At 35.3% G+C, this 22,304-nt stretch overlaps 21 non-coding genes across 21 annotated transcripts; all 21 read left to right on the top strand.

The window, feature by feature from the left end:
- The first annotated feature begins 512 nt into the window (after positions 1–512).
- TRNAQ-UUG (transfer RNA glutamine (anticodon UUG)) lies at positions 513–584 on the top strand. The gene has a single exon. It is a non-coding gene; the product is annotated as a tRNA-Gln (tRNA).
- Positions 585–2,297: 1,713 nt separating this feature from the next.
- On the top strand, positions 2,298–2,369 carry TRNAQ-UUG (transfer RNA glutamine (anticodon UUG)). The gene has a single exon. It is a non-coding gene; the product is annotated as a tRNA-Gln (tRNA).
- An 819-nt stretch (positions 2,370–3,188) lies between these two features.
- TRNAQ-UUG (transfer RNA glutamine (anticodon UUG)) lies at positions 3,189–3,260 on the top strand. Its single transcript has one exon. It is a non-coding gene; the product is annotated as a tRNA-Gln (tRNA).
- Positions 3,261–4,080: 820 nt separating this feature from the next.
- On the top strand, positions 4,081–4,152 carry TRNAQ-UUG (transfer RNA glutamine (anticodon UUG)). Its single transcript has one exon. It is a non-coding gene; the product is annotated as a tRNA-Gln (tRNA).
- An 820-nt stretch (positions 4,153–4,972) lies between these two features.
- On the top strand, positions 4,973–5,044 carry TRNAQ-UUG (transfer RNA glutamine (anticodon UUG)). Its single transcript has one exon. It is a non-coding gene; the product is annotated as a tRNA-Gln (tRNA).
- Positions 5,045–5,864: 820 nt separating this feature from the next.
- TRNAQ-UUG (transfer RNA glutamine (anticodon UUG)) lies at positions 5,865–5,936 on the top strand. Its single transcript has one exon. It is a non-coding gene; the product is annotated as a tRNA-Gln (tRNA).
- Positions 5,937–6,756: 820 nt separating this feature from the next.
- TRNAQ-UUG (transfer RNA glutamine (anticodon UUG)) lies at positions 6,757–6,828 on the top strand. The gene has a single exon. It is a non-coding gene; the product is annotated as a tRNA-Gln (tRNA).
- Positions 6,829–7,649: 821 nt separating this feature from the next.
- On the top strand, positions 7,650–7,721 carry TRNAQ-UUG (transfer RNA glutamine (anticodon UUG)). Its single transcript has one exon. It is a non-coding gene; the product is annotated as a tRNA-Gln (tRNA).
- Positions 7,722–8,540: 819 nt separating this feature from the next.
- TRNAQ-UUG (transfer RNA glutamine (anticodon UUG)) lies at positions 8,541–8,612 on the top strand. Its single transcript has one exon. It is a non-coding gene; the product is annotated as a tRNA-Gln (tRNA).
- An 820-nt stretch (positions 8,613–9,432) lies between these two features.
- TRNAQ-UUG (transfer RNA glutamine (anticodon UUG)) lies at positions 9,433–9,504 on the top strand. Its single transcript has one exon. It is a non-coding gene; the product is annotated as a tRNA-Gln (tRNA).
- An 820-nt stretch (positions 9,505–10,324) lies between these two features.
- TRNAQ-UUG (transfer RNA glutamine (anticodon UUG)) lies at positions 10,325–10,396 on the top strand. The gene has a single exon. It is a non-coding gene; the product is annotated as a tRNA-Gln (tRNA).
- Positions 10,397–11,217: 821 nt separating this feature from the next.
- Positions 11,218–11,289, top strand: TRNAQ-UUG (transfer RNA glutamine (anticodon UUG)). The gene has a single exon. It is a non-coding gene; the product is annotated as a tRNA-Gln (tRNA).
- Positions 11,290–13,000: 1,711 nt separating this feature from the next.
- Positions 13,001–13,072, top strand: TRNAQ-UUG (transfer RNA glutamine (anticodon UUG)). Its single transcript has one exon. It is a non-coding gene; the product is annotated as a tRNA-Gln (tRNA).
- Positions 13,073–13,891: 819 nt separating this feature from the next.
- TRNAQ-UUG (transfer RNA glutamine (anticodon UUG)) lies at positions 13,892–13,963 on the top strand. Its single transcript has one exon. It is a non-coding gene; the product is annotated as a tRNA-Gln (tRNA).
- A 1,713-nt stretch (positions 13,964–15,676) lies between these two features.
- Positions 15,677–15,748, top strand: TRNAQ-UUG (transfer RNA glutamine (anticodon UUG)). Its single transcript has one exon. It is a non-coding gene; the product is annotated as a tRNA-Gln (tRNA).
- Positions 15,749–16,567: 819 nt separating this feature from the next.
- On the top strand, positions 16,568–16,639 carry TRNAQ-UUG (transfer RNA glutamine (anticodon UUG)). Its single transcript has one exon. It is a non-coding gene; the product is annotated as a tRNA-Gln (tRNA).
- Positions 16,640–17,458: 819 nt separating this feature from the next.
- Positions 17,459–17,530, top strand: TRNAQ-UUG (transfer RNA glutamine (anticodon UUG)). Its single transcript has one exon. It is a non-coding gene; the product is annotated as a tRNA-Gln (tRNA).
- A 1,713-nt stretch (positions 17,531–19,243) lies between these two features.
- On the top strand, positions 19,244–19,315 carry TRNAQ-UUG (transfer RNA glutamine (anticodon UUG)). Its single transcript has one exon. It is a non-coding gene; the product is annotated as a tRNA-Gln (tRNA).
- Positions 19,316–20,134: 819 nt separating this feature from the next.
- Positions 20,135–20,206, top strand: TRNAQ-UUG (transfer RNA glutamine (anticodon UUG)). Its single transcript has one exon. It is a non-coding gene; the product is annotated as a tRNA-Gln (tRNA).
- An 819-nt stretch (positions 20,207–21,025) lies between these two features.
- TRNAQ-UUG (transfer RNA glutamine (anticodon UUG)) lies at positions 21,026–21,097 on the top strand. The gene has a single exon. It is a non-coding gene; the product is annotated as a tRNA-Gln (tRNA).
- An 820-nt stretch (positions 21,098–21,917) lies between these two features.
- TRNAQ-UUG (transfer RNA glutamine (anticodon UUG)) lies at positions 21,918–21,989 on the top strand. The gene has a single exon. It is a non-coding gene; the product is annotated as a tRNA-Gln (tRNA).
- The last annotated feature ends 315 nt before the right edge of the window (positions 21,990–22,304 follow it).

Below are 22,304 nucleotides of genomic sequence, written 5' to 3'. Positions count from 1 at the left end.
TCCCCAGTAGATTCAATCACCAAAAAAAGTCCTGATTGATTAAGTTGCCTTTGCATTTCTTAGATTTGCCATATTGCAATATTTGAGAAAAAGTTTTCTCTGTATGCCATATAGAGAAATGCTGCATCAGCCAAAGGATGACCTTTTTGTTTATTCCTAACATGGATTTAAAAATTCTCTGTTTTGTATGTGTCTATGATGTTCTCTAGCAAGTTTCAAGGGCTGCTAACTCTAGCCAATGCCATGTGTTGATCCCAGTCTTCATGCACTTTGTTGCTGGATAAAATCCTTTCTTGGCATTTCTTGTAGGACAACAAGAAAAAGCACATGGCTTATATGGGGATCAAACCCATGACCTTGGCATTATTAGCTCCACGCTCTAACCAACTGAGTGAACCAGCCATACATAAAAGCATCAGCAAACACAAAAATGACAAATGTACCTAAAACAGGAGAACATTCAGTATTTCAAAGATCAGCTATATTGAGTAGAGGATGATTCTATAATAAAGGGTTCTATAGTGTAATGGTGAGCACTCTGGACTTTGAATCCAGTGATCCGAGTTCAAATCTCGGTGGAACCTAACTTTGCTCATTTTCCTTAAAGTTTAATTTTCAAAGTTTTAGGATAGCTTATCTATATTGAAACTTTCTATAAATCCCATCAACTTCAGTGGTTTCTTTACTCCAAACTAATTTTGAAACTGTTTCAAATCAGTTTTCAACTGGAGAGATGTTTGTCAAACATTTGGAAATAAGAAAAGTTGCAATAAGAATGCAGTAATCCATCACTTGTGCTATGGTTTTTAGATATTCTGGTTTTTAGAATTTACTTCTTCAGTGTGCACTAATTAGAGTAAAGGTCTGGTCTTCTTCTCATCTTAAAACTTAGTCCCCAGTAGATTCAATCACCAAAAAAATGTCCTGGTTGATTAAGTTGCCTTTGCATTTCTTAGATTTGCCATATTGCTATATTTGAGAAAAAGTTTTCTCTGTATGCCATATAGAGAAATGCTGCATCAGCCAAAGGATGACATTTTTGTTTATTCCTAACATGGATTTAAAAATTCTCTGTTTTGTATGTGTCTATGAAGTTCTCTAGCAAGTTTCAAGGGCTGCTAACTCTAGCCAATGCCATGTGTTGATCGCAGTCTTCATGCACTTTGTTGCTGGATAAAATCCTTTCTTGGCATTTCTTGTAGGACAGCAAGTAAAAGCACATGGCCTATATGGGGATCAAACCCGTGACCTTGGCATTATTAGCTCCACGCTCTAACCAACTGAGTGAACCAGCCATACATAAAAGCATCAGCAAACACAAAAATGCCAAATGTACCTAAAACAGGAGAACATTTAGTATTTCAAAGATCAGCTATATTGAGTAGAGGAAGATTCTATAATAAAGGGTTCTATGGTGTAATGGTGAGCACTCTGGACTTTGAATCCAGTGATCCCAGTTCAAATCTCGGTGGGACATAACTTTGCTCATTTTCCTTAAAGTTTAATTTTTAAAGTTTTATGATAGCTTATCTATATTGAAACTTTCTATAAATCCCATCAACTTCAGTGGTTTCTTTACTCCAAAATAATTTTGAAACTGTTTCAAATCAGTTTTCAACTGGAGAGATGTTTGTCAAACATTTGGAAATAAGAAAAGTTGCAATAAGAATGCAGTAATCCATCACTTGTGCTATGGTTTTTAGATATTCTGGTTTTTAGAAGTTACTTCTTCAGTGTGCACTAATTACAGTAAAGGTCTGGTCTTCTTCTCTTCTTAAAACCTAGTCCCCAGTAGATTCAATCACCAAAAAAAGTCCTGATTGATTAAGTTGTCTTTGCATTTCTTAGATTTGCCATATTGCAATATTTGAGAAAAAGTTTTCTCTGTATGCCATAGAGAGAAATGCTGCATCAGCCAAAGGATGACATTTTTGTTTATTCCTAACATGGATTTAAAAATTCTCTGATTTGTATGTGTCTATGATGTTCTCTAGCAAGTTTCAAGGGCTGCTAACTTTAGCCAATGCCTTGTATAGATCCCAGTCTTCATGCACTTTGTCGCTGGATAAAATCCATTCTTGGCATTTCTTGTAGGACAACAAGAAAAAGCAAATGGCCTATATGTGGATCGAACCCGTGACCTTGGCGTTATTAGCTCCACGCTCTTACCAACTGAGCAAACCGGCCATACATACAAGCATCAGCAAACACAAAAATGCCAAATGTACCTAAAACAGGAGAACATTCAGTATTTCAAAGATCAGCTATATTGAGTAGAGGAAGATTATATAATAAAGGGTTCTAAGGTGTAATGGTGAGCACTCTGGACTTTGAATCCAGTGATCCGAGTTCAAATCTCGCTGGGACCTAACTTTGTTCATTTTCCTTAAAGTTTAATTTTCAAAGTTTTATGATAGCTTATCTATATTGAAACTTTCTATAATCCCATCAACTTCATTGCTTTCTTTACTCCAAACTAATTTTTAAACTGTTTCAAATCAGTTTTCAACTGGAGAGATGTTTGTCAAACATTTGGAAATAATAAAATTTGCAAAAAGAATGCAGTAATCCATCACTTGTGCTATGGTTTTTAAATATTCTGGTTTTTAGAATCTACTTCTTCAGTGTGCACTAATTAGAGTAAAGGTCTGGTCTTCTTCTCTTCTTAAAACCTAGTCCCCAGTAGATTCAATCACCAAAAAAAGTCCTGATTGATTAAGTTGCCTTTGCATTTCTTAGATTTGCCATATTGCAATATTTGAGAAAAAGTTTTCTCTGTATGCCATATAGAGAAATGCTGCATCAGCCAAAGGATGACATTTTTGTTTATTCCTAACATGGATTTAAAAATTCTCTGTTTTGTATGTGTCTATGAAGTTCTCTAGCAAGTTTCAAGGGCTGCTAACTCTAGCCCATGCCATGTGTTGATCGCAGTCTTCATGCACTTTGTTGCTGGATAAAATCCTTTCTTGGCATTTCTTGTAGGACAACAAGTAAAAGCACATGGCCCATATGGGGATCAAACCCGTGACCTTGGCATTATTAGCTCCACGCTCTAACCAACTGAGTGAACCAGCCATACATAAAAGCATCAGCAAACACAAAAATGCCAAATGTACCTAAAACAGGAGAACATTCAGTATTTCAAAGATCAGCTATATTGAGTAGAGGAAGATTTTATAATAAAGGGTTCTATGGTGTAATGGTGAGCACTCTGGACTTTGAATCCAGTGATCCAAGTTCAAATCTCGGTGGGACCTAACTTTGCTCATTTTCCTTAAAGTTTAATTTTCAACGTTTTATGATAGCTTATCTATATTGAAACTTTCTATAAATCCCATCAACTTCGGTGGTTTCTTTACTCCAAACTAATTTTGAAACTGTTTCAAATCAGTTTTCAACTTGAGAGATGTTTGTCAAACATTTGGAAATAAGAAAAGTTGCAATAAGAATGCAGTAATCCATCACTTGTGCTATGGTTTTTAGATATTCTGGTTTTTAGAAGTTACTTCTTCAGTGTGCACTAATTACAGTAAAGGTCTGGTCTTCTTCTCTTCTTAAAACCTAGTCCCCAGTAGATTCAATCACCAAAAAAAGTCCTGATTGAATAAGTTGTCTTTGCATTTCTTAGATTTGCCATATTGCAATATTTGAGAAAAAGTTTTCTCTGTATGCCATATAGAGAAATGCTGCATCAGCCAAAGGATGACATTTTTGTTTATTCCTAACATGGATTTAAAATTTCTCTGTTTTGTATGTGTCTATGAAGTTCTCTAGCAAGTTTCAAGGGCTGCTAACTCTAGCCAATGCCATGTGTTGATCCCACTCTTCATGCACTTTGTTGCTGGATAAAATCCTTTCTTGGCATTTCTTGTAGGATAACAAGAAAAAGCACATGGCTTATATGGGGATCAAACCCATGACCTTGGCATTATTAGCTCCACGCTCTAACCAACTGAGTGAACCAGCCATACATAAAAGCATCAGCAAACACAAAAATGCCAAATGTACCTAAAACAGAAGAACATTCAGTATTTCAAAGATCAGCTATATTGAATAGAGGATGATTCTATAATAAAGGGTTCTATTGTGTAATGGTGAGCACTCTGGACTTTGAATCCAGTGATCCGAGTTCAAATCTCGGTGGAACCTAACTTTGTTCATTTTCCTTAAAGTTTAATTTTCAAAGTTTTAGGATAGCTTATCTATATTGAAACTTTCTATAAATCCCATCAACTTCAGTGGTTTCTTTACTCCAAACTAATTTTGAAACTGTTTCAAATCAGTTTTCAACTGGAGAGATGTTTGTCAAACATTTGGAAATAATAAAATTTGCAAAAAGAATGCAGTAATCCATCACTTGTGCTATGGTTTTTAGATATTCTGGTTTTTAGAAGTTACTTCTTCAGTGTGCACTAATTAGAGTAAAGGTCTGGTCTTCTTCTCTTCTTAAAACCTAGTCCCCAGTAGATTCAATCACCAAAAAAAGTCCTGATTGATTAAGTTGCCTTTGCATTTCTTAGATTTGCCATATTGCAATATTTGAGAAAAAGTTTTCTCTGTATGCCATATAGAGAAATGCTGCATCAGCCAAAGGATGACATTTTTGTTTATTCCTAACATGGATTTAAAAATTCTCTGTTTTGTATGTGTCTATGAAGTTCTCTAGCAAGTTTCAAGGGCAGCTAACTCTAGCCCATGCCATGTGTTGATCGCAGTCTTCATGCACTTTGTTGCTGGATAAAATCCTTTCTTGGCATTTCTTGTAGGACAACAAGTAAAAGCACATGGCCCATATGGGGATCAAACCCGTGACCTTGGCATTATTAGCTCCACGCTCTAACCAACTGAGTGAACCAGCCATACATAAAAGCATCAGCAAACACAAAAATGCCAAATGTAAGTAAAACAGGAGAACATTCAGTATTTCAAAGATCAGCTATATTGAGTAGAGGAAGATTCTATAATAAAGGGTTCTATGGTGTAATGGTGAGCACTCTGGACTTTGAATCCAGTGATCCAAGTTCAAATCTCGGTGGGACCTAACTTTGCTCATTTTCCTTAAAGTTTAATTTTCAAAGTTTTATGATAGCTTATCTATATTGAAACTTTCTATAAATCCCATCAACTTCAGTGGTTTCTTTACTCCAAACTAATTTTGAAACTGTTTCAAATCAGTTTTCAACTGGAGAGATGTTTGTCAAACATTTGGAAATAAGAAAAGTTGCAATAAGAATGCAGTAATCCATCACTTGTGCTATGGTTTTTAGATATTCTGGTTTTTAGAAGTTACTTCTTCAGTGTGCACTAATTACAGTAAAGGTCTGGTCTTCTTCTCTTCTTAAAACCTAGTCCCCAGTAGATTCAATCACCAAAAAAAGTCCTGATTGATTTAGTTGTCTTTGCATTTCTTAGATTTGCCATATTGCAATATTTGAGAAAAAGTTTTCTCTGTATGCCATATAGAGAAATGCTGCATCAGCCAAAGGATGACATTTTTGTTTATTCCTAACATGGATTTAAAAATTCTCTGTTTTGTATGTGTCTATGAAGTTCTCTAGCAAGTTTCAAGGGCTGCTAACTCTAGCCAATGCCATGTGTTGATCCCACTCTTCATGCACTTTGTTGCTGGATAAAATCCTTTCTTGGCATTTCTTGTAGGATAACAAGAAAAAGCACATGGCTTATATGGGGATCAAACCCATGACCTTGGCATTATTAGCTCCACGCTCTAACCAAATGAGTGAACCAGCCATACATAAAAGCATCAGCAAACACAAAAATGCCAAATGTACCTAAAACAGAAGAACATTCAGTATTTCAAAGATCAGCTATATTGAGTAGAGGATGATTCTATAATAAAGGGTTCTATGGTGTAATGGTGAGCACTCTGGACTTTGAATCCAGTGATCCGAGTTCAAATCTCGGTGGAACCTAACTTTGTTCATTTTCCTTAAAGTTTAATTTTCAAAGTTTTAGGATAGCTTATCTATATTGAAACTTTCTATAAATCCCATCAACTTCAGTGGTTTCTTTACTCCAAACTAATTTTGAAACTGTTTCAAATCAGTTTTCAACTGGAGAGATGTTTGTCAAACATTTGGAAATAAGAAAAGTTGCAATAACAATGCAGTAATCCATCACTTGTGCTATGGTTTTTAGATATTCTGGTTTTTAGAATTTACTTCTTCAGTGTGCACTAATTAGAGTAAAGGTCTGGTCTTCTTCTCATCTTAAAACTTAGTCCCCAGTAGATTCAATCACCAAAAAATGTCCTGATTGATTAAGTTGCCTTTGCATTTCTTAGATTTGCCATATTGCAATATTTGAGAAAAAGTTTTCTCTGTATGCCATATAGAGAAATGCTGCATCAGCCAAAGGATGACATTTTTGTTTATTCCTAACATTGATTTAAAAATTCTCTGTTTTGTATGTGTCTATGAAGTTCTCTAGCAAGTTTCAAGGGCTGCTAACTCTTGCCAATGCCATGTGTTGATCCCACTCTTCATGCACTTTGTTGCTGGATAAAATCCTTTCTTGGCATTTCTTGTAGGATAACAAGAAAAAGCACATGGCTTATATGGGGATCAAACCCATGACCTTGGCATTATTAGCTCCGCGCTCTAACCAACTGAGTGAACCAGCCATACATAAAAGCATCAGCAAACACAAAAATGCCAAATGTACCTAAAACAGAAGAACATTCAGTATTTCAAAGATCAGCTATATTGAGTAGAGGATGATTCTATAATAAAGGGTTCTATGGTGTAATGGTGAGCACTCTGGACTTTGAATCCAGTGATCCGAGTTCATATCTCGGTGGAACCTAACTTTGTTCATTTTCCTTAAAGTTTAATTTTCAAAGTTTTAGGATAGCTTATCTATATTTAAACTTTCTATAAATCCCATCAACTTCAGTGGTTTCTTTACTCCAAACTAATTTTGAAACTGTTTCAAATCAGTTTTCAACTGGAGAGATGTTTGTCAAACATTTGGAAATAAGAAAAGTTGCAATAAGAATGCAGTAATCCATCACTTGTGCTATGGTTTTTAGATATTCTGGTTTTTAGAATTTACTTTTTCAGTGTGCACTAATTAGAGTAAAGGTCTGGTCTTCTTCTCATCTTAAAACTTAGTCCCCAGTAGATTCAATCACCAAAAAAATGTCCTGATTGATTAAGTTGCCTTTGCATTTCTTAGATTTGCCATATTGCTATATTTGAGAAAAAGTTTTCTCTGTATGCCATATAGAGAAATGCTGCATCAGCCAAAGGATGACATTTTTGTTTATTCCTAACATGGATTTAAAAATTCTCTGTTTTGTATGTGTCTATGAAGTTCTCTAGCAAGTTTCAAGGGCTGCTAACTCTAGCCAATGCCATGTGTTGATCGAAGTCTTCATGCACTTTGTTGCTGGATAAAATCCTTTCTTGGCATTTCTTGTAGGACAGCAAGTAAAAGCACATTGCCTATATGGGGATCAAACCCGTGACCTTGGCATTATTATCTCCACGCTCTAACCAAATGAGTGAACCAGCCATACATAAAAGCATCAGCAAACACAAAAATGCCAAATGTACCTAAAACAGGAGAACATTCAGTATTTCAAAGATCAGCTATATTGAGTAGAGGAAAATTCTATAATAAAGGGTTCTATGGTGTAACAGTGAGCACTCTGGACTTTGAATCCAGTGATCCGAGTTCAAATCTCGGTGGGACTTAACTTTGTTCATTTTCCTTAAAGTTTAATTTTCAAAGTTTTATGATAGCTTATCTATATTGAAACTTTCTATAATCCCATCAACTTCAGTGGTTTCTTTACTCCAAACTAATTTTTAAACTGTTTCAATTCAGTTTTCAACTGGAGAGATGTTTGTCAAACATTTGGAAATAATAAAATTTGCAAAAAGAATGCAGTAATCCATCACTTGTGCTATGGTTTTTAGATATTCTGGTTTTTAGAAGTTACATCTTCAGTGTGCACTAATTAGAGTAAAGGTCTGGTCTTCTTCTCTTCTTAAAACCTAGTCCCCAGTAGATTCAATCACCAAAAAAAGTCCTGATTGATTAAGTTGCCTTTGCATTTCTTAGATTTGCCATATTGCAATATTTGAGAAAAAGTTTTCTCTGTATGCCATATAGAGAAATGCTGCATCAGCCAAAGGATGACATTTTTGTTTATTCCTAACATGGATTTAAAAATTCTCTGTTTTGTATGTGTCTATGAAGTTCTCTAGCAAGTTTCAAGGGCTGCTAACTCTAGCCAATGCCATGTGTTGATCGCAGTCTTCATGCACTTTGTTGCTGGATAAAATCCTTTCTTGGCATTTCTTGTAGGACAGCAAGTAAAAGCACATGGCCTATATGGGGATCAAACCCGTGACCTTGGCATTATTAGCTCCACGCTCTAACCAACTGAGTGAACCAGCCATACATAAAAGCATCAACAAACACAAAAATGCCAAATGTACCTAAAACAGGAGAACATTCAGTATTTCAAAGATCAGCTATATTGAGTAGAGGAAGATTCTATAATAAAGGGTTCTATGGTGTAATGGTGAGCACTCTGGACTTTGAATCCAGTGATCCAAGTTCAAATCTCGGTGGGACCTAACTTTGCTCATTTTCCTTAAAGTTTAATTTTCAAAGTTTTATGATAGCTTATCTATATTGAAACTTTCTATAAATCCCATCAACTTCAGTGGTTTCTTTACTCCAAACTAATTTTGAAACTGTTTCAAATCAGTTTTCAACTGGAGAGATGTTTGTCAAACATTTGGAAATAAGAAAAGTTGCAATAAGAATGCAGTAATCCATCACTTGTGCTATGGTTTTTAGATATTCTGGTTTTTAGAAGTTACTTCTTCAGTGTGCACTAATTACAGTAAAGGTCTGGTCTTCTTCTCTTCTTAAAACCTAGTCCCCAGTAGATTCAATCACCAAAAAAAGTCCTGATTGATTTAGTTGTCTTTGCATTTCTTAGATTTGCCATATTGCAATATTTGAGAAAAAGTTTTCTCTGTATGCCATATAGAGAAATGCTGCATCAGCCAAAGGATGACATTTTTGTTTATTCCTAACATGGATTTAAAAATTCTCTGTTTTGTATGTGTCTATGAAGTTCTCTAGCAAGTTTCAAGGGCTGCTAACTCTAGCCAATGCCATGTGTTGATCCCACTCTTCATGCACTTTGTTGCTGGATAAAATCCTTTCTTGGCATTTCTTGTAGGATAACAAGAAAAAGCACATGGCTTATATGGGGATCAAACCCATGACCTTGGCATTATTAGCTCCACGCTCTAACCAAATGAGTGAACCAGCCATACATAAAAGCATCAGCAAACACAAAAATGCCAAATGTACCTAAAACAGAAGAACATTCAGTATTTCAAAGATCAGCTATATTGAGTAGAGGATGATTCTATAATAAAGGGTTCTATGGTGTAATGGTGAGCACTCTGGACTTTGAATCCAGTGATCCGAGTTCAAATCTCGGTGGAACCTAACTTTGTTCATTTTCCTTAAAGTTTAATTTTCAAAGTTTTAGGATAGCTTATCTATATTGAAACTTTCTATAAATCCCATCAACTTCAGTGGTTTCTTTACTCCAAACTAATTTTGAAACTGTTTCAAATCAGTTTTCAACTGGAGAGATGTTTGTCAAACATTTGGAAATAAGAAAAGTTGCAATAACAATGCAGTAATCCATCACTTGTGCTATGGTTTTTAGATATTCTGGTTTTTAGAATTTACTTCTTCAGTGTGCACTAATTAGAGTAAAGGTCTGGTCTTCTTCTCATCTTAAAACTTAGTCCCCAGTAGATTCAATCACCAAAAAATGTCCTGATTGATTAAGTTGCCTTTGCATTTCTTAGATTTGCCATATTGCAATATTTGAGAAAAAGTTTTCTCTGTATGCCATATAGAGAAATGCTGCATCAGCCAAAGGATGACATTTTTGTTTATTCCTAACATTGATTTAAAAATTCTCTGTTTTGTATGTGTCTATGAAGTTCTCTAGCAAGTTTCAAGGGCTGCTAACTCTTGCCAATGCCATGTGTTGATCCCACTCTTCATGCACTTTGTTGCTGGATAAAATCCTTTCTTGGCATTTCTTGTAGGATAACAAGAAAAAGCACATGGCTTATATGGGGATCAAACCCATGACCTTGGCATTATTAGCTCCGCGCTCTAACCAACTGAGTGAACCAGCCATACATAAAAGCATCAGCAAACACAAAAATGCCAAATGTACCTAAAACAGAAGAACATTCAGTATTTCAAAGATCAGCTATATTGAGTAGAGGATGATTCTATAATAAAGGGTTCTATGGTGTAATGGTGAGCACTCTGGACTTTGAATCCAGTGATCCGAGTTCATATCTCGGTGGAACCTAACTTTGTTCATTTTCCTTAAAGTTTAATTTTCAAAGTTTTAGGATAGCTTATCTATATTTAAACTTTCTATAAATCCCATCAACTTCAGTGGTTTCTTTACTCCAAACTAATTTTGAAACTGTTTCAAATCAGTTTTCAACTGGAGAGATGTTTGTCAAACATTTGGAAATAAGAAAAGTTGCAATAAGAATGCAGTAATCCATCACTTGTGCTATGGTTTTTAGATATTCTGGTTTTTAGAATTTACTTTTTCAGTGTGCACTAATTAGAGTAAAGGTCTGGTCTTCTTCTCATCTTAAAACTTAGTCCCCAGTAGATTCAATCACCAAAAAAATGTCCTGATTGATTAAGTTGCCTTTGCATTTCTTAGATTTGCCATATTGCTATATTTGAGAAAAAGTTTTCTCTGTATGCCATATAGAGAAATGCTGCATCAGCCAAAGGATGACATTTTTGTTTATTCCTAACATGGATTTAAAAATTCTCTGTTTTGTATGTGTCTATGAAGTTCTCTAGCAAGTTTCAAGGGCTGCTAACTCTAGCCAATGCCATGTGTTGATCGAAGTCTTCATGCACTTTGTTGCTGGATAAAATCCTTTCTTGGCATTTCTTGTAGGACAGCAAGTAAAAGCACATTGCCTATATGGGGATCAAACCCGTGACCTTGGCATTATTATCTCCACGCTCTAACCAAATGAGTGAACCAGCCATACATAAAAGCATCAGCAAACACAAAAATGCCAAATGTACCTAAAACAGGAGAACATTCAGTATTTCAAAGATCAGCTATATTGAGTAGAGGAAAATTCTATAATAAAGGGTTCTATGGTGTAACAGTGAGCACTCTGGACTTTGAATCCAGTGATCCGAGTTCAAATCTCGGTGGGACTTAACTTTGTTCATTTTCCTTAAAGTTTAATTTTCAAAGTTTTATGATAGCTTATCTATATTGAAACTTTCTATAATCCCATCAACTTCAGTGGTTTCTTTACTCCAAACTAATTTGTAAACTGTTTCAATTCAGTTTTCAACTGGAGAGATGTTTGTCAAACATTTGGAAATAATAAAATTTGCAAAAAGAATGCAGTAATCCATCACTTGTGCTATGGTTTTTAGATATTCTGGTTTTTAGAAGTTACATCTTCAGTGTGCACTAATTAGAGTAAAGGTCTGGTCTTCTTCTCTTCTTAAAACCTAGTCCCCAGTAGATTCAATCACCAAAAAAAGTCCTGATTGATTAAGTTGCCTTTGCATTTCTTAGATTTGCCATATTGCAATATTTGAGAAAAAGTTTTCTCTGTATGCCATATAGAGAAATGCTGCATCAGCCAAAGGATGACATTTTTGTTTATTCCTAACATGGATTTAAAAATTCTCTGTTTTGTATGTGTCTATGAAGTTCTCTAGCAAGTTTCAAGGGCTGCTAACTCTAGCCAATGCCATGTGTTGATCGCAGTCTTCATGCACTTTGTTGCTGGATAAAATCCTTTCTTGGCATTTCTTGTAGGACAGCAAGTAAAAGCACATGGCCTATATGGGGATCAAACCCGTGACCTTGGCATTATTAGCTCCACGCTCTAACCAACTGAGTGAACCAGCCATACATAAAAGCATCAACAAACACAAAAATGCCAAATGTACCTAAAACAGGAGAACATTCAGTATTTCAAAGATCAGCTATATTGAGTAGAGGAAGATTCTATAATAAAGGGTTCTATGGTGTAATGGTGAGCACTCTGGACTTTGCATACAGTGATCCAAGTTCAAATCTCGGAGGGACATAACTTTGCTAATTTTCCTTAAAGTTTAATTTTCAAAGTTTTATGATAGCTTATCTATATTGAAACTTTCTATAAATCCCATCAACTTCAGTGGTTTCTTTACTCCAAACTAATTTTGAAACTATTTCAAATCAGTTTTCAACTGGAGAGATGTTTGTCAAACATTTGGAAATAAGAAAAGTTGCAATAAGAATGCAGTAATCCATCACTTGTGCTATGGTTTTTAGATATTCTGGTTTTTAGAAGTTACTTCTTCAGTGTGCACTAATTAGAGTAAAGGTCTGGTCTTCTTCTCTTCTTAAAACCTAGTCCCCAGTAGATTCAATCACCAAAAAAAGTCCTGATTGATTAAGTTGTCTTTGCATTTCTTAGATTTGCCATATTGCAATATTTGAGAAAAAGTTTTCTCTGTATGCCATAGAGAGAAATGCTGCATCAGCCAAAGGATGACATTTTTGTTTATTCCTAACATGGATTTAAAAATTCTCTGTTTTGTATGTGTCTATGATGTTCTCTAGCAAGTTTCAAGGGCTGCTAACTTTAGCAAATGCCTTGTATTGATCCAAGTCTTCATGCACTTTGTCGCTGGATAAAATCCCTTCTTGGCATTTCTTGTAGGACAACAAGAAAAAGCAAATGGCCTATATGTGGATCGAACCCGTGACCTTGGCATTATTAGCTCCACGCTCTAACCAACTGAGCAAACCGGCCATACATAAAAGCATCAGCAAACACAAAAATGCCAAATGTACCTAAAACAGGAGAACATTCAGTATTTCAAAGATCAGCTATATTGAGTAGAGGAAGATTATATAATAAAGGGTTCTAAGGTGTAATGGTGAGCACTCTGGACTTTGAATCCAGTGATCCGAGTTCAAATCTCGGTGGGACCTAACTTTGTTCATTTTCCTTAAAGTTTAATTTTCAAAGTTTTATGATAGCTTATCTATATTGAAACTTTCTATAATCCCATCAACTTCATTGCTTTCTTTACTCCAAACTAATTTTGAAACTGTTTCAAATCAGTTTTCAACTGGAGAGATGTTTGTCAAACATTTGGAAATAATAAAATTTGCAAAAAGAATGCAGTAATCCATCACTTGTGCTATGGTTTTTAGATATTCTGGTTTTTAGAAGTTACTTCTTCAGTGTGCACTAATTAGAGTAAAGGTCTGGTCTTCTTCTCTTCTTAAAACCTAGTCCCCAGTAGATTCAATCACCAAAAAAAGTCCTGATTGATTAAGTTGCCTTTGCATTTCTTAGATTTGCCATATTGCAATATTTGAGAAAAAGTTTTCTCTGTATGCCATATAGAGAAATGCTGCATCAGCCAAAGGATGACATTTTTGTTTATTCCTAACATGGATTTAAAAATTCTCTGTTTTGTATGTGTCTATGAAGTTCTCTAGCAAGTTTCAAGGGCTGCTAACTCTAGCCAATGCCATGTGTTGATCCCACTCTTCATGCACTTTGTTGCTGGATAAAATCCTTTCTTGGCATTTCTTGTAGGATAACAAGAAAAAGCACATGGCTTACATGTGGATCAAACCCATGACCTTGGCATTATTAGCTCCACGCTCTAACCAACTGAGTGAACCAGCCATACATAAAAGCATCAGCAAACACAAAAATGCCAAATGTACCTAAAACAGGAGAACATTCAGTATTTCAAAGATCAGCTATATTGAGTAGAGGATGATTCTATAATAAAGGGTTCTGTGGTGTAATGGTGAGCACTCTGGACTTTGAATGCAGTGATCCAAGTTCAAATCTTGGTGGAACCTAACTTTGTTCATTTTCCTTAAAGTTTAATTTTCGAAGTTTTAGGATTGCTTATCTATATTGAAACTTTCTATAAATCCCATCAACTTCAGTGGTTTCTTTACTCCAAACTAATTTTGAAACTGTTTCAAATCAGTTTTCAACTGGAGAGATGTTTGTCAAATATTTGGAAATAAGAAAAGTTGCAATAAGAATGCAGTAATCCATCACTTGTGCTATGGTTTTTAGATATTCTGGTTTTTAGAATTTACTTCTTCAGTGTGCACTAATTAGAGTAAAGGTCTGGTCTTCTTCTCATCTTAAAACTTAGTCCCCAGTAGATTCAATCACCAAAAAAATGTCCTGATTGATTAAGTTGCCTTTGCATTTCTTAGATTTGCCATATTGCTATATTTGAGAAAAAGTTTTCTCTGTATGCCATATAGAGAAATGCTGCATCAGCCAAAGGATGACATTTTTGTTTATTCCTAATATGGATTTAAAAATTCTCTGTTTTGTATGTGTCTATGAAGTTCTCTAGCAAGTTTCAAGGGCTGCTAACTCTAGCCAATGCCATGTGTTGATCGCAGTCTTCATGCACTTTGTTGCTGGATAAAATCCTTTCTTGGCATTTCTTGTAAGATAGCAAGTAAAAGCACATGGCCTATATGGGGATCAAACCCGTGACCTTGGCCTTATTAGCTCCACGCTCTAACCAACTGAGTGAACCAGCCATACATAAAAGCATCAGCAAACACAAAAATGCCAAATGTACCTAAAACAGGAGAACATTCAGTATTTCAAAGATCAGCTATATTGAGTAGAGGAAGATTCTATAATAAAGGGTTCTATGGTGTAATGGTGACCACTCTGGACTTTGAATCTAGTGATCCAAGTTCAAATCTCGGTGGGACCTAACTTTGCTCATTTTCCTTAAAGTTTAATTTTCAAAGTTTTATGATAGCTTATCTATATTGAAACTTTCTATAAATCCCATCAACTTCAGTGGTTTCTTTACTCCAAACTAATTTTGAAACTGTTTCAAATCAGTTTTCAACTGGAGAGATGTTTGTCAAACATTTGGAAATAAGAAAAGTTGCAATAAGAATGCAGTAATCCATCACTTGTGCTATGGTTTTTAGATATTCTGGTTTTTAGAAGTTACTTCTTCAGTGTGCACTAATTACAGTAAAGGTCTGGTCTACTTCTCTTCTTAAAACCTAGTCCCCAGTAGATTCAATCACCAAAAAAAGTCCTGATTGATTAAGTTGTCTTTGCATTTCTTAGATTTGCCATATTGCAATATTTGAGAAAAAGTTTTCTCTGTATGCCATAGAGAGAAATGCTGCATCAGCCAAAGGATGACATTTTTGTTTATTCCTAACATGGATTTAAAAATTCTCTGTTTTGTATGTGTCTATGATGTTCTCTAGCAAGTTTCAAGGGCTGCTAACTTTAGCCAATGCCTTGTATTGATCCCCGTCTTCATGCACTTTGTCGCTGGATAAAATCCCTTCTTGGCATTTCTTGTAGGACAACAAGAAAAAGCAAATTGCATATATGTGGATCGAACCCGTGACCTTGGCGTTATTAGCTCCACGCTCTAACCAACTGAGCAAACCAGCCAAACATAAAAGCATCAGCAAACACAAAAATGCCAAATGTACCTAAAACAGGAGAACATTCAGTATTTCAAAGATCAGCTATATTGAGTAGAGGAAGATTATATAATAAAGGGTTCTAAGGTGTAATGGTGAGCACTCTGGACTTTGAATCCAGTGATCCGAGTTCAAATCTCGGTGGGACCTAACTTTGTTCATTTTCCTTAAAGTTTAATTTTCAAAGTTTTATGATAGCTTATCTATATTGAAACTTTCTATAATCCCATCAACTTCAGTGGTTTCTTTACTCCAAACTAATTTTGAAACTGTTTCAAATCAGTTTTCAACTGGAGAGATGTTTGTCAAACATTTGGAAATAAGAAAAGTTGCAATAAGAATGCAGTAATCCATCACTTGTGCTATGGTTTTTAGATATTCTGGTTTTTAGAAGTTACTTCTTCAGTGTGCACTAATTAGAGTAAAGGTCTGGTCTTCTTCTCTTCTTAAAACCTAGTCCCCAGTAGATTCAATCACCAAAAAAGGTCCTGATTGATTAAGTTGCCTTTGCATTTCTTAGATTTGCCATATTCCAATATTTGAGAAAAAGTTTTCTCTGTATGCCATATAGAGAAATGCTGCATCAGCCAAAGGATGACATTTTTGTTTATTCCTAACAAGGATTTAAAAATTCTCTGTTTTGTATGTGTCTATGAAGTTCTCTATCAAGTTTCAAGGGCTGCTAACTCTAGCCAATGCCATGTGTTGATCCCACTCTTCATGCACTTTGTTGCTGGATAAAATCCTTTCTTGGCATTTCTTGTAGGATAACAAGAAAAAGCACATGGCTTATATGGGGATCAAACCCATGAACTTGGCATTATTAGCTCCACGCTCTAACCAACTGAGTGAACCAGCCATACATAAAAGCATCAGCAAACACAAAAATGCCAAATGTACCTAAAACAGGAGAACATTCAGTATTTCAAAGATCAGCTATATTGAGTAGAGGATGATTCTATAATAAAGGGTTCTATGGTGTAATGGTGAGCACTTTGGACTTTGAATCCAGTGTTCCGAGTTCAAATCTCGGTGGAACCTATCTTTGTTCATTTTCCTTAAAGTTTAATTTTCAAAGTTTTAGGATAGCTTATCTATATTGAAACTTTCTATAATCCCATCAACTTCATTGCTTTCTTTACTCCAAACTAAATTTGAAACTGTTTCAAATCAGTTTTCAACTGGAGAGATGTTTGTCAAACATTTGGAAATAATAAAATTTGCAAAAAGAATGCAGTAATCCATCACTTGTGCTATGGTTTTTAGATATTCTGGTTTTTAGAAGTTACTTCTTCAGTGTGCACTAATTAGAGTAAAGGTCTGGTCTTCTTCTCTTCTTAAAACCTAGTCCCCAGTAGATTCAATCACCAAAAAAAGTCCTGATTGATTAAGTTGCCTTTGCATTTCTTAGATTTGCCATATTCCAATATTTGAGAAAAAGTTTTCTCTGTATGCCATATAGAGAAATGCTGCATCAGCCAAAGGATGACATTTTTGTTTATTCCTAACATGGATTTAAAAATTCTCTGTTTTGTATGTGTCTATGAAGTTCTCTAGCAAGTTTCAAGGGCTGCTAACTCTAGCCCATGCCATGTGTTGATCGCAGTCTTCATGCACTTTGTTGCTGGATAAAATCCTTTCTTGGCATTTCTTGTAGGATAACAAGAAAAAGCACATGGCTTATATGGGGATCAAACCCATGACCTTGGCATTATTAGCTCCACGCTCTAACCAACTGAGTGAACCAGCCATACATAAAAGCATCAGCAAACACAAAAATGCCAAATGTACCTAAAACAGGAGAACATTCAGTATTTCAAAGATCAGCTATATTGAGTAGAGGATGATTCTATAATAAAGGGTTCTATGGTGTAATGGTGAGCACTCTGGACTTTGAATCCAGTGTTCCGAGTTCAAATCTCGGTGGAACCTAACTTTGTTCAATTTCCTTAAAGTTTAATTTTCAAAGTTTTAGGATAGCTTATCTATATTGAAACTTTCTATAAATCCCATCAACTTCAGTGGTTTCTTTACTCCAAACTAATTTTGAAACTGTTTCAAATCAGTTTTCAACTGGAGAGATGTTTGTCAAATATTTGGAAATAAGAAAAGTTGCAATAAGAATGCAGTAATCCATCACTTGTGCTATGGTTTTTAGATATTCTGGTTTTTAGAATTTACTTCTTCAGTGTGCACTAATTAGAGTAAAGGTCTGGTCTTCTTCTCATCTTAAAACTTAGTCCCCAGTAGATTCAATCACCAAAAAAATGTCCTGATTGATTAAGTTGCCTTTGCATTTCTTAGATTTGCCATATTGCTATATTTGAGAAAAAGTTTTCTCTGTATGCCATATAGAGAAATGCTGCATCAGCCAAAGGATGACATTTTTGTTTATTCCTAATATGGATTTAAAAATTCTCTGTTTTGTATGTGTCTATGAAGTTCTCTAGCAAGTTTCAAGGGCTGCTAACTCTAGCCAATGCCATGTGTTGATCGCAGTCTTCATGCACTTTGTTGCTGGATAAAATCCTTTCTTGGCATTTCTTGTAAGACAGCAAGTAAAAGCACATGGCCTATATGGGGATCAAACCCGTGACCTTGGCCTTATTAGCTCCACGCTCTAACCAACTGAGTGAACCAGCCATACATAAAAGCATCAGCAAACACAAAAATGCCAAATGTACCTAAAACAGGAGAACATTCAGTATTTCAAAGATCAGCTATATTGAGTAGAGGAAGATTCTATAATAAAGGGTTCTATGGTGTAATGGTGACCACTCTGGACTTTGAATCTAGTGATCCAAGTTCAAATCTCGGTGGGACCTAACTTTGCTCATTTTCCTTAAAGTTTAATTTTCAAAGTTTTATGATAGCTTATCTATATTGAAACTTTCTATAAATCCCATCAACTTCAGTGGTTTCTTTACTCCAAACTAATTTTGAAACTGTTTCAAATCAGTTTTCAACTGGAGAGATGTTTGTCAAACATTTGGAAATAAGAAAAGTTGCAATAAGAATGCAGTAATCCATCACTTGTGCTATGGTTTTTAGATATTCTGGTTTTTAGAAGTTACTTCTTCAGTGTGCACTAATTACAGTAAAGGTCTGGTCTACTTCTCTTCTTAAAACCTAGTCCCCAGTAGATTCAATCACCAAAAAAAGTCCTGATTGATTAAGTTGTCTTTGCATTTCTTAGATTTGCCATATTGCAATATTTGAGAAAAAGTTTTCTCTGTATGCCATAGAGAGAAATGCTGCATCAGCCAAAGGATGACATTTTTGTTTATTCCTAACATGGATTTAAAAATTCTCTGTTTTGTATGTGTCTATGATGTTCTCTAGCAAGTTTCAAGGGCTGCTAACTTTAGCCAATGCCTTGTATTGATCCCCGTCTTCATGCACTTTGTCGCTGGATAAAATCCCTTCTTGGCATTTCTTGTAGGACAACAAGAAAAAGCAAATTGCATATTTGTGGATCGAACCCGTGACCTTGGCGTTATTAGCTCCACGCTCTAACCAACTGAGCAAACCAGCCAAACATAAAAGCATCAGCAAACACAAAAATGCCAAATGTACCTAAAACAGGAGAACATTCAGTATTTCAAAGATCAGCTATATTGAGTAGAGGAAGATTATATAATAAAGGGTTCTAAGGTGTAATGGTGAGCACTCTGGACTTTGAATCCAGTGATCCGAGTTCAAATCTTGGTGGGACCTAACTTTGTTCATTTTCCTTAAAGTTTAATTTTCAAAGTTTTATGATAGCTTATCTATATTGAAACTTTCTATAATCCCATCAACTACAGTGGTTTCTTTACTCCAAACTAATTTTGAAACTGTTTCAAATCAGTTTTCAACTGGAGAGATGTTTGTCAAACATTTGGAAATAAGAAAAGTTGCAATAAGAATGCAGTAATCCATCACTTGTGCTATGGTTTTTAGATATTCTGGTTTTTAGAAGTTACTTCTTCAGTGTGCACTAATTAGAGTAAAGGTCTGGTCTTCTTCTCTTCTTAAAACCTAGTCCCCAGTAGATTCAATCACCAAAAAAGGTCCTGATTGATTAAGTTGCCTTTGCATTTCTTAGATTTGCCATATTCCAATATTTGAGAAAAAGTTTTCTCTGTATGCCATATAGAGAAATGCTGCATCAGCCAAAGGATGACATTTTTGTTTATTCCTAACAAGGATTTAAAAATTCTCTGTTTTGTATGTGTCTATGAAGTTCTCTATCAAGTTTCAAGGGCTGCTAACTCTAGCCAATGCCATGTGTTGATCCCACTCTTCATGCACTTTGTTGCTGGATAAAATCCTTTCTTGGCATTTCTTGTAGGATAACAAGAAAAAGCACATGGCTTATATGGGGATCAAACCCATGAACTTGGCATTATTAGCTCCATGCTCTAACCAACTGAGTGAACCAGCCATACATAAAAGCATCAGCAAACACAAAAATGCCAAATGTACCTAAAACAGGAGAACATTGAGTATTTCAAAGATCAGCTATATTGAGTAGAGGATGATTCTATAATAAAGGGTTCTATGGTGTAATGGTGAGCACTCTGGACTTTGAATCCAGTGTTCCGAGTTCAAATCTCGGTGGAACCTAACTTTGTTCATTTTCCTTAAAGTTTAATTTTCAAAGTTTTAGGATAGCTTATCTATATTGAAACTTTCTATAATCCCATCAACTTCATTGCTTTCTTTACTCCAAACTAAATTTGAAACTGTTTCAAATCAGTTTTCAACTGGAGAGATGTTTGTCAAACATTTGGAAATAATAAAATTTGCAAAAAGAATGCAGTAATCCATCACTTGTGCTATGGTTTTTAGATATTCTGGTTTTTAGAAGTTACTTCTTCAGTGTGCACTAATTAGAGTAAAGGTCTGGTCTTCTTCTCTTCTTAAAACCTAGTCCCCAGTAGATTCAATCACCAAAAAAAGTCCTGATTGATTAAGTTGCCTTTGCATTTCTTAGATTTGCCATATTCCAATATTTGAGAAAAAGTTTTCTCTGTATGCCATATAGAGAAATGCTGCATCAGCCAAAGGATGACATTTTTGTTTATTCCTAACATGGATTTAAAAATTCTCTGTTTTGTATGTGTCTATGAAGTTCTCTAGCAAGTTTCAAGGGCTGCTAACTCTAGCCCATGCCATGTGTTGATCGCAGTCTTCATGCACTTTGTTGCTGGATAAAATCCTTTCTTGGCATTTCTTGTAGGATAACAAGAAAAAGCACATGGCTTATATGGGGATCAAACCCATGACCTTGGCATTATTAGCTCCACGCTCTAACCAACTGAGTGAACCAGCCATACATAAAAGCATCAGCAAACACAAAAATGCCAAATGTACCTAAAACAGGAGAACATTCAGTATTTCAAAGATCAGCTATATTGAGTAGAGGATGATTCTATAATAAAGGGTTCTATGGTGTAATGGTGAGCACTCTGGACTTTGAATCCAGTGTTCCGAGTTCAAATCTCGGTGGAACCTAACTTTGTTCATTTTCCTTAAAGTTTAATTTTCAAAGTTTTAGGATAGCTTATCTATATTGAAACTTTCTATAAATCCCATCAACTTCAGTGGTTTCTTTACTCCAAACTAATTTTGAAACTGTTTCAAATCAGTTTTCAACTGGAGAGATGTTTGTCAAACATTTGGAAATAAGAAAAGTTGCAATAAGAATGCAGTAATCCATCACTTGTGCTATGGTTTTTAGATATTCTGGTTTTTAGAATTTACTTCTTCAGTGTGCACTAATTAGAGTAAAGGTCTGGTCTTCTTCTCATCTTAAAACTTAGTCCCCAGTAGATTCAATCACCAAAAAAATGTCCTGATTGATTAAGTTGTCTTTGCATTTCTTAGATTTGCCATATTGCTGTATTTGAGAAAAAGTTTTCTCTGTATGCCATATAGAGAAATGCTGCATCAGCCAAAGGATGACATTTTTGTTTATTCCTAACATGGATTTAAAAATTCTCTGTTTTGTATGTGTCTATGATGTTCTCTAGCAAGTTTGAAGGGCTGCTAACACTAGCCAATGCCGTGTGTTGATCGCAGTCTTCATGCATTTTGTTGCTGGATAAAATCCTTTCTTGGCATTTCTTGTAGGACAACAAGTAAAAGCACATGGCCTATATGGGGATCAAACCGTGACCTTGGCATTATTAGCTCCACGCTCTAACCAACTGAGTGAACCAGCCATACATAAAAGCATCAGCAAACACAAAAATGCCAAATGTACCTAAAACAGGAGAACATTCAGTATTTCAAAGATCAGCTATATTGAGTAGAGGAAGATTCTATAATAAAGGGTTCTATGGTGTAATGGTGAGCACTCTGGACTTTGAATCCAGTGATCCAAGTTCAAATCTCGGTGGGACCTAACTTTGTTCATTTTCCTTAAAGTTTAATTTTCAAAGTTTTATGATAGCTTATCTATATTGAAACTTTCTATAAATCCCATCAACTTCAGTGGTTTCTTTACTCCAAACTAATTTTGAAACTGTTTCAAATCAGTTTTCAACTGGAGAGATGTTTGTCAAACATTTGGAAATAAGAAAAGTTGCAATAAGAATGCAGTAATCCATCACTTGTGCTATGGTTTTTAGATATTCTGGTTTTTAGAAGTTACTTCTTCAGTGTGCACTAATTACAGTAAAGGTCTGGTCTTCTTCTCTTCTTAAAACCTAGTCCCCAG

Source organism: Taudactylus pleione, unplaced genomic scaffold (assembly GCF_031769625.1).
Source record: "Taudactylus pleione unplaced genomic scaffold, aTauple2 ptg000085l, whole genome shotgun sequence".
Classification (NCBI taxonomy): domain Eukaryota; kingdom Metazoa; phylum Chordata; class Amphibia; order Anura; family Myobatrachidae; genus Taudactylus; species Taudactylus pleione.
The sequence above is the reverse complement of the archived record's forward strand: the minus strand, read 5'-3'. Positions and strand labels throughout refer to the sequence as shown.